We start from the raw sequence: 10,967 nt of genomic DNA on the forward strand, positions 1-10,967 counted from the left end.
CCTCGCGGAGTGTAGGCTCCTCCTCCTCTCGCCCCACGGTAGCCTGGGAAGCCCCTACCTGGGCGACCAACTCCCGTACCTCCACCGCCCCTGGGGCGATGGAACCCATGCCCACCTTGAGCACCTTGCGCGGCGCAAAGGCAGGCACTTCCGCGTGATGCTTCTTGCTGAGGGCAAAACACGGTCAGACCCGCGACTAAAACAAAAGCAGGAGATGTTAAAAGACTTCACTAGCGAAATACTCACCCCGAGTGGATGCCCAACCGCTTCTTCACCGCGTCCCTCCTCTGCAATGGCGGCGGTGGCGCGGCCCCCGTATCCGCCGAGGCCGGTCGACCTTCACCGGACTCCGGTGCTCGCTCAACCCCTGGTGGAGCCGGCCCCGCAGCCGCCTGCTCCACCTCTGCCGTCGAGCCCAGCGGGCTGACGGCGTGCTTTCCCAACGCCCTCGTCTCGGGCGTATCGGCCTCGGCCACAGGGCGGGCGCTCATTTGCCCCGAGTCGCCATCTCCTCCTCCTCCTTGGGACACCGGACCGCCCGCCGATGCCCCAAGAACCATCTCCCTGACGTCAGGGAGGCGGTCGAGGGGACCCTGCTCCACCTCACCACCATCGTCGCCGCTCGAATCCTCCACCGACGTCGATGGAGACGCCTCCACTAGGAGACCCTCGAGCTTCTGCTTCCGACGACGCTTTTCCAGAGCGTCGTGCTCAACGATCTTCTTCTTACGTTTTGCCGTCTTAGCATCCTTCTTCTTCTTCTAGGCCTCCGCGTACACCCAGTTCACCGCCCGCCGCTGTGCGTCTTCAGGGACGGGCGGTGGGGAGGCTCGTATGTCCCTCATCCCCTGCAAAAAACGACGAATACGAATAAGGGCTCAGGCCAAGGAGAGGAACAAGGAGGCCTCGGAGGCTGTAGCCGCACACAACTCACCAGGGAAAGGTACCTCGGCGTCGGGCGCATCGGGAACGGGGACAGGCCGCCGATCTTCTGCCGCCCCTCGACTGCCTCATTCACCCGGCGTAGAACCTCCTCATCGGAGAGGGGCACGGTGGACATCCGGATGCCATCGATCGGCTCGTCCGGCGTCATCTCGAACAAACGTCGCCGCCGCGCCATCAGCGACAGCACCCTCCGGCGATGGAAGGCCGCCATCGCCACTGCCGCCGTAAGGCCATGATCACGTAGCCTCTCCAGCGCCTTCAGCAGTGGCCGCAGCCTGTGTTGCTCCTCGCTCGGGACACCATACCGCCAGTGCTCCGGCTGAACCTCCACTACCCTCCCAGTATAAGGAGGAAGCCTGCCGTCGTTGTTGCGGAGGTAGAACCAGCTGGAGTACCAGCGACGATTGGACGACGTAAGTTGGGCTGGGACGTAGAGGTTCAGCCGGTCTTGACACACTTGGAGAGTGTAGCCACCGGTCCTCATCGCCTTCCTCGTGCCCGTCATACCCATCGGCCTGGTGGTATGCGTCGCCCGAAACAGGTGAAGCCACAGCTCCCAATGGGGAGGGATTCCCAGGTACCCCTCGCAGACGGCGACGAAGGTGGCCGCCTGCGCAATGGAGTTGGGGTTGAAGTTGTTGAGCTCCACGCCATAGTAATGTGGGAGCGCCCGCATGAACCGATCCGCCGGAAGGCCGAAACCACGCTCGTGGAAGGACACGAAGCTCACGACATAGCCGTCGCGAGGCCTCGGCTCTGGTTCGCCTCCCAGAGCCATCCACTCCGCCCTGCTGGGATCGGTGATCGGGCGGAGGAGACCGACGTCGACAAGCGACTGCAACACTCCCACGGTCACGTCAGACCGATCCCATGGGTCCACCGGGAGGACCATGACGTTGGCCATGCGCGTGGTGGAGGTCGCGACTACCGCGGTAAGGCTCGCTTTCTGCCTCTCACTCCCCCCTTTTCTCCCTTCTTCCCGGTGCTCTCTGTTTTTCTTTAGCAACAGCTAGAAGGCAGCAAAGGCAGACACAGGCAAGGTAAGGGGAGAAGGGGCGAGGCTCGTTTCGTATTTATGTAGGGAAGGGAGCAAATCGTGGGCGACGAAATCGGGGAAGTTACCCCCAAAAAATTCGCTGCGGTTATCCAGATCCGGTCTTACCGCCCACGCGCCCACTCCCTCCTCATTAATTGCGCGTATGGTTATGTCCCATCGGCTGACACCACGTTGCGTCCAACCACAGCAGCAGCAGGCACCGTTTTGCCTCCCCGAAAAAGCCGCCTCAAAAGACGCGCCTGCCGTTGTTAGCCGTAGGGAGAGAAATAACCCCCACCCGATTCCTTTCAGGCAAAGGAACTGGGCACCGAGCCCACTACAGTCCAGGGGTTCGAAGGCCGGGCCCTTAGGAGTTTCGACGGCTGCCCCAGGGCAACAGAGTCAGGGGCGACCACGGGCAAGCCTGTACGAGGCCGAGGCCCAAGCAAGCAAAACGCTTGGGATGCCCTGTGTCGCGTCCGAGACCGGTAGGGAGGTCTCCGAATGGGATCCCACCATAGGGAGGCACCGAGCCACCGAGGCCCAGCGAACGGCCTCGGCACCCACTAGAGAAACCCTCCGGTACTCTTGGAGCGCGTCTTCAGACCGCTAGCCGACCCCCAGCGAACAGGGTACGGGCCTCCACTCAGACTTACTCGATAACAGCTCACCGGAAATGCCATCGCTCGCGCCCACCGAGGGTAGCGTGGCACATTCCACCCCTCCTTCTGAGCAAAAAGGAAGCGCGAGGGTCGAACAAAAAGTCAGGAGAACCCCTAACGGCCCTCTTGCTCCACGCAGAGGCTAAGGGACTCTTCCTGCAAAACACTGCCGAGGCCCAGCGACTTAAGCTCACGCACGAGGAGGCTCGGCAAAACAAACCCTCCTTTTGAGCGAAAAGGAAGTGCGAGGGTCGTTCAAAAAGCCAGAAGAACTCCTGACGGCCCTCTTGCTCCGTGCAGAGGCTAGGGAGCTCCTTCTACAAAGACGCCGAGACCCCACGACCTAGGCTTGCACCCGAGGGGGGCTCGGCAGACAAACCCTCATGCGCGAGGGGCGAACCAAAAGCCAGGGGGACCTTTGACCGCTCTCTCGCTCCGTGCGAGAGACTCGGGGGCTCCTCCTGCAACTTTGCCGAGACCCAGCGGCTCAGGCTCACACACGAGTGGGCTCGGCAAACAACCCCCCGTCCGAGCGAAAAGGACGTATGGGGGACGGACAAAAAAGTTGAAAGGACCCCTGACCGCCCTCTCGCTCCGTGCGGAGGCTCTGGGGCTCTTCCTGCACCCAAGGTAAAGGCAAGCGACCCAAGCCCATTATGGTCCAGGGGTTCGAAGGCTGGGCCCTTAGGGGTTTCGACAGCCGCCCCAGGGCAACAGAGTCAGGGGCGACTACGGGCGAGCCTGTACGAGGCCAAGGCCCAAGCAAATGCTTGGGATGCCCTGTGTCGTGTCCGAGACCAGCAGGGAGGTCTCCAAATGGGATCCCACCATAGGGAGGCACCGAGCCACCGAGGCCCAGCGAATGGCCTCGGCACCCACTAGAGAAACCCTCCAGTACTCTTGGAGCGCGTCTTCGGATCGCTAGCCGACCCCTAGCGAACGGGGTACGGGCCTCCACTCGGACTTACCCGATAACAGCTCACCGGAAATGCCATCGCTCGCGCCCACCGAGGGTAGCATGGCATCTTCCACCCTTCCTTCTGAGCGAAAAGGAAGCGCGAGGGTCGTACAAAAAGCCAGGGGAACCCCTGACGGCCCTCTCGCTCCAGGCAGAGGCTAAGGGGCTCTTCCCACAGCATCGTCGAGGCCCAGCGATCCAAACTCGCATCCACGGGCTCGGCAAACACAATAAAAACCCCTCACTCAAAAGAGACAAAAGCCCCAGAAGAAGTGAAATCACTCCTCCAGGGCCTCGGGGGCTACACCCGGCGGGTGCGCTCGCGCGCACCCACCGAAGCCCTGAGTACGAAACACCATCCCGATAGGAACTATCAAGAGCCAATTCTCGTCAAAACCTCAGGGGGAGTGCCTCCACTCCCCCCCAAGGCTTGGGGGCTACTGTCGGATACCGTGAGAAGGGGTACCCTAAGCAAGAACCAAAAAACGACTGCTTAGACTTCGTAAAGATCGAAACTAGCTAACAATCGCTGGCCTCGGGCGACCTCTCACCAAAGGCCTCGGCCAATTCTCCGTATCACTTGAGGCCCCCTCACCGCTAGCCTCGGGCGATCCCCCACCGAAGGCCTCGGCCAACCCCCCCTCATCACAGGCCTCGGCCGGGTCGCCGACCCTCCGCCTCACGCGAGGCGGGCTCGGCAACACTCCGCTGCCTCTTCCTTCACCTGTCCCTCTGACCAAATGTCGCATCACATTAACTCAACCAACTACTGCCACTGACATCGGCCGCATGCTCGGCACAGTACAGCGGAATGGCCGACGGGACGGGGGGCGGGACTGGACAGGGGTTACCCACCACTGTGCCCATCGCTATGCACATGGTTGATGCCCATGCCTCACTATGCTGCCAACTCCTGCTCCGAGAACATTGCCCATGCCTCACTGAACGATGGACATCTCATGAAGCGTAGAAGCCGGACGAAGGCATAACTAACCTTTAGCGCACCTCTGAATCTTCGCCACGAGCAGGGACAATGCCTCGAAGAAGCTTAGGGAAGAACCACCTCGTGGAACTCCCTCTAACATCCGAGAGGATGAGGAGCCCCGTGAGGAGCCTTGCCCATGTCGTCTTCATCAACGTTGGGGAGGAATGCATGCCATGACGTCGAGAGATCCCAGGTCAAGATCTGTGGGCTCAAAAGCTTTCCCAACAATAGCAAGGCACCCTCCACCCTCTATGATTTCCTATAGATATTTTGACCTAGAAGTCTCCCACACGTCGACCATCAATGAGCCTAGCCGCCTTGTCATCGGTGACCCGGGCCACCAAAGATTGTATTGTTCTTCCCTATCTCTTTGCGGAATTTCCTCTAACACCCAAGACAAACGGCCACCAGCAGGCCGCTGTAGAACCCGATCTTGAAAGCCTTCTCCTAGCAACGACGGAGCCGCCAAAGTATGCCATGAACCATAGTGGACGAAAGGAGTTGTCGCTCTCTCACTCAGTGTAATGCTAAGGGATATGGAGGGAGGGGAGTGGCGAGAGACTCAGTGCACCAAGACCCAGCTTAAATAGGCTGGCCTTGATGATGCATCTAGACTCTGCATTTCAAATGAGGGCTGATGAAGCTCATGCTAGGGCAACAGGTAATTTTTTTTATGAGTCTTTGCTTTTTATATTCTCGACTTTATCCGGTAACCCTTCATTTTCATTAGATCTTGAGGAATAGTTGGCTGCTTCTCATCGTGAGATCATGGAGGCTCGTCGCCGGAAGATCGACTTGGAGAATCCCCACAAGACCCTCCAACGTGCAGCACTTGGCGCAGTTGCAGCAGTCAACGCCAGGGGTGTTTCTCTTGAAGATTGCCTGCAGGATATCCCGGTTTGTGCCAGAGAAGTGGCAACTCATGGCGTCTGCTATAGTGCTAGTGCCGCTCTTGCTGTAGCGCAACTGCGTTCAGGGCATGAGCTACGTCACCTGGAACCTGTTTTTTCGGACACTGATTGTCTGGAAGATCAAGAGGACCTGATTAGAGACTTCACTGATGCTGCCGAGGCTATCGCAGTGACCATCCATGCACAAGATGTTGTAAACAATGTTTTCTTAGGACTATAGATTATATCTATGGTCTTATAAGTTATAAGTAAACAATCTGCTGTTTGAATGTCACTTTTGATCCAATGTCATTGTTATTTTTTGTTCTAAAGGCGATACTCTAGGTGTTAGCTATTTTGAGCCAATGAGACTCGGTTATCAAGCATCGACCCAGATTAAATACTTCGGTAGTACTTCTTTACGTATTTTCCATTGAGGTCTATGCAATAACAGATCCGTACCATACAACGGTTTGCACATACAAAGCAACAGATCCTCCGAGGTATAAAGATTATGGAATCTAAAGAACGACGCAGCGCATCACAAAACTTCACCCTCAGTGAGGTTCTCTACCTTCCATCTTGCAACCCTCATAGTCAAGGGATGTGATCTGCTTCTTGATCGTGAGAGCTACAAGACAGAATATAAAGCACCCAATCTTAAAGAACGAGCACCTCGCAAACTTGAAGCACCCCCAATCGAGTATGGAGCCCCTGAACAGGAGAGAACCAGATAATTATAGATATTCTATTAACACAAGATCTGCAATCATCAAGGTCAAGCTCCTATTTAGCGGCAGCACCTCGCCAAGGATGGAGAAGGAGCACCACGCAAAACTTGCACCTACATCTCAGTGGGGTTCTTTATATTCCATAATCTTGCTACCTTTTAGCGTCAAGGGATGTAGATCTACATCTCGATGCTAAAGGGAAGCAAGGTCATAGAATCTAAAGCACCCAATCTTGAGGGCCTTCTCCAAACACTCAGTGAGATGCTAAAGGGAACCCAGCTGATTCGGTGTCCCCCGATTCGTTCCCCCTCTCGCCGCTTCGCCGTTTCGTCAGGTAGCAAGCCTCGCGTCTCAATTTCATATCTAAATTGCTTGCTTCTTAGGGTTTCGCATCTATTAGGTATATTGTATTCATTTGTATATCCCATCTATTCCATCGTGCAGCGAGTCGGTGCCGTTGAGATCGTGTGGTAGTTGTCAGTTAACTCGGAGCCAAGCTCGCGAGTAAGGATCGAGGCCAAGCCTCGCAAGTATCAGCGGCAGTTGATCTTCGACAGAGGCAGTTGTTTCTTTGTCAGCGGCAGTTTTTCCTCAGATCTTTCTGATGGCTCGGACAAAGAACGTTGGAGGTGGTCCAGGAGATGAGGATCCAAGGCGTCCACCTCGCTAGCCTACAGATCCTAAAGGCAAAGCAACAAAGAAGCTAGCAACCCGGAAGCAAAAATATCCAGATGCAGAGACAGCGAGAGCAGCAGTAGTTGTAGAGGCCACAGAGCGTGCCGAGAGAGGAGGTGCACACAGTGGAGTTGTTATTGTAGATCATCTGTCACCAGAAGCGCAGGGTAGACTTGAGCGTATTGAGCGTCTTCATGGTAGTCCACCTGGGACTGTCATGATGCAAGGACGACGTCTTGCCATTGAGGAGCCTCAGCCTCAGGGGGAGTCACAGCAGGAGCCTCAGCAGCAGCCCCCACTAGCAGAGCCGACAGAGCAGACTCAGGAGGGCCAGCAGGCCGAGGAGACAGAGCAGGCACCTCAGCCACAGCTTTGCCGCTCTGGTCGTACTCGTGCCCCAGTCACGCCGAGGGCTGACACACAGCGGAGGGGTTCTCGTCCACCGCCCAGACCAGAGGGTCCACCTCCAGTGACCCATCTTGACTTGAGGGCCGCCACGGCCAAGCAGGTTCAGCAGCTGAGATTTGTTGATTTTGAGATATGGTTTCCATCCAGGAGGGATGAGAGAGCTTCAGAGGGCTTCTACACTCCACTGCAGGAGGATTTCTACAATGCCTATCTCAACAGTGGGGTAGTTTTCAGATCTCAGAGGGTGTGTCACATTGACTCTATAGTTGCCGCAGTTGGAGAGCACATTCGCCCCTACCTTACATATCTGCCGGGACTATCAGGTTTGATTGGACAGACCAGACTATATGTTCCATCTTGGGTTCGGCAGTTCTATGCTTCCCTCTGGATTGACCCGCAGCATAGATATATTCACTTCGCATTTGGAGGAAGAGACTACCGCCTGACAAGCCAGAGGGTCAGGGAGATACTGAGACTTCAGGAGCAGCCAGTCAGAGCGGTGGAAGCGTTTGAAGCCTCAAATCGTCCATGTCCCTAGGATCATGGTGAAGCCTCCTCAGATTAGATCTGGATTGTTGGTTTGTTATGTGAGTGTTTTTCTAGGTGTACAATCTGGTCTGGATGAAGGAATGCCACCTCTGTGGGGGACAATTTTCTGGGTAGACTAAGCATAATTTTGATTGGCCCCTTATTGTAGAAGAATACTAGTAGGCAGGGTTATCTTTTATTATATATAGATTTAGAATGAGTCAGAACAGATCATGCATGATAGGCTGTGATTATTGCATATGTATTGACCTGTTCTGCACCTAAATTATTTGAGTTTTGAGAGCCCCACACCACAAAAGATCTTTCCACAGTCCACGGTCCGCAGTCCGCACCCTGGACGCGTCGACCTCCACGTTCTCTTGTCAACTGTCAGTCTGTTATATACTCCACTCGAACGAGCGAGAAAGAGCAAACAGAAGCTCCAAGCAAGGTGTACCTCCGATCCGATCAAGTACAACGTCGAGCAAGCGACCTCTCAGCACCACCGCGCGGCAAAGGCGGCGTGCTAGCGGTGAACCCCGGTCGATGGCGGGCCCGTACCAACCTCTCTCGGCGCCAGTGCCGGCACCGGTGGTGGTAGTGTCACCCCAGTTCTGCTCACCGGACATGGTGCCTCTGACGGTGACCAAGAAGGTGGCGAGCCTCAGCGGCGGCGACTTCACCGTCACCGACGCCAACGGCGCCGTCGTGCTGCAAGTCAAGGGCAGTTTTTTCACCATCCGCAACCGACGCGTGCTCCTCGACGCCGCCGGACAGCCCGTCCTCTCCATGCACGAGAAGGTAAACTCGCCACGCGGTCGTGCTGCAAGTCAAGGGCAGTTCTTTCTTTGTTTCGTTTTTCTTTTTGGCGAATGATTTGATTCAGAAAGGGATGGATCGTTGCTAGTACCAAACATCCAAGAAACCGGAGCAAAAATAATGATCTATTCTCTGTGTTTTATGTTTGATTTTGTGGTCAAAAGTCAAAACTTGCTGATTATTCAACGTGACCTAGCTAATAACTACAGCGCATATGCAATATTATTTTTCAGGTGTTTAGTATGCACAACAGATGGGAAGTGTTCAGAGGGGACAGCACGAACGCAAGCGATTTGCTCTTCACCGTGAAGAGATCCACGCTGATGCAACTGAGGACAGAGCTGGATGTGTTCTTGGCCGGGAACACCGCCCAGCAGGCCTGCGATTTCAGGATGAAGGGTAGCTACTTCGACAGAAAACTGCGTCTTCTACCTTGGCAACTCTGACGTCATGATTGCTCAAGTGAGTACAAAACTAATCTGGTTTCTAACTGTTGTCTGTAACCATGCATGCATGTTTAATTTGGTGCATGTCTGCAAATATTTAGCCGTTAATTTGCATTCGTGCTGCAGATAAGCCGTAAGTACACTGTCTCCAATGTGCTGCTGGGAAAGGACACGTTCAACGTCACCGTGTTCCCTCACGTTGACCATGTCTTCGTCGCGGCTCTCGTTGTGGTTCTGGATGAGGTTCACAGCAGGGATCGTAACTACTAATAGTGACCACAGTGATTATATATATCCCAATAATAAGCTTCAAGTTTGGACGCCTGCCTCTCTGTCACTAGCAGTTCTGGTTGAGGGCGGGTTTAATCTCAAATTAAGCTACTATTGCAAGATCAGCGACTGAACTTCCTTGGTTTATGCTTTAAGCTTTATGATGTAACAATACTGTATATTTGCTTTTCGATTGAGCACTATTATTATGTAATTGCTTTCTGCAGCGCATGCTTGTTTCATTTAAGATTTATTAGAATAGTTGAATAAACTACCGACCAGAATGAGTCACATCGAGTTTTCTTTTCGATTGAGCACTATTTCGTGGTTAGCTTCCCTCTAGATGGATATGCAGTTTCAGTAAATCAGTCCTTGGTGCGTTTATCACAAGAATCGGAACTTTTCGATAAAGAGAAAAAAATCTGGCCTTAGCAACAGTGTATTGCTAATTCTTCAGAGTTTTCAGCTCAATGTGTGTCTATACAAAAAATAAAGGAAAACAACACACATTAAACTGAAAACTATAAGCGAAGTCTATTATTACACTTTTCTATCCATTTTCACAAAGATATATACCAAGAGCGACACGATTAAACATTTTGGACGCCTTCTAAATAAACCATGTTCCTAGTGTCGTTATGTTGCAACAACGCCTAAAAGTGCACCCAATGCAATTTGTTCCATTGAAAGTATCCTACAAAAAGGTATTATATATTTTTTTTTTCAAAAACAAGTTCGTTACAGGGTGTCCTGATTGCCAATGGTAAAAGAGGTGTCCTGATTTATTAGAAATTGGTACATTGACCTTACTGAAAATTGAAAATAATTATGTAGGTCCAAGTTGAAAACATCCCTCTAATTAACTAAAGTTGAATGGCCTCGTTCGGCTTACCCTATATTCGGCTTGTTTTTTCAGCCGGAACAGTGTTTTTCTCTCACAACAATTCAGCCAGAACAATGTTTTTTAGCCAGTTTCAGCCAAGATTCAGCAAGCCAAAATTCTAGCTACTAGATAATGCAAGCCAATCAATTTCTTACCAACTAAAGCTCTTCCAAAACACATTTTGAACCAATGTATTTTGAGATGCTTGTGAGCTCCCACATCACTCACTATGTGAAAAATAGTTTTTAGCAATAGAGCTTTTTTTAGTGGCGGCTAATATTGAAGCAGCCCATATAGTGGCGTGCTCGGGCTCCAGCACAGCAGCCGCCCCTACAAATGGCACAGTAGGGGCGGCTGGTAATACGAGCCGCCCTACAAATATGTTGATTTGTATGGGCCATCTCTGCTGTGTCTATTTGTAGGAGCGGCTGAATCATCGTAGGACCGTGGCGCACACAAGCCGATTGAAAAAAGAAAGAAAAAAGAAATCCCTCAACCTTATCCCCAATCCCTGCACGCACAAGCCCTAGCTCCTCACAACTCGAGCCCTCCGTGTCAGTGCCTCTCTCTCACACGCGCACTTGCCTCCCTCGTGTCGCACCCTCCCTCTCCACTCTTAGGCTCGTTGCCTCCTCCCTCGACCAGCGTGGCGCGGCGTCCCCTCCTTCGGCCTCCGGTCCTCCCATTCGTGGCCAGTCTCCCCTCCTCTCGAGCAGATCCAGTGAGGGAGG

At 53.5% G+C, this 10,967-nt stretch overlaps 1 pseudogene; it reads left to right on the forward strand.

The window, feature by feature from the left end:
- The first annotated feature begins 8,124 nt into the window (after positions 1-8,124).
- LOC136551157 (protein LURP-one-related 15-like) lies at positions 8,125-9,626 on the forward strand (annotated as a pseudogene).
- The last annotated feature ends 1,341 nt before the right edge of the window (positions 9,627-10,967 follow it).

The sequence above is a fragment of the Miscanthus floridulus genome, chromosome 4 (genome assembly GCF_019320115.1).
Source record: "Miscanthus floridulus cultivar M001 chromosome 4, ASM1932011v1, whole genome shotgun sequence".
NCBI lineage: Eukaryota > Viridiplantae > Streptophyta > Magnoliopsida > Poales > Poaceae > Miscanthus > Miscanthus floridulus.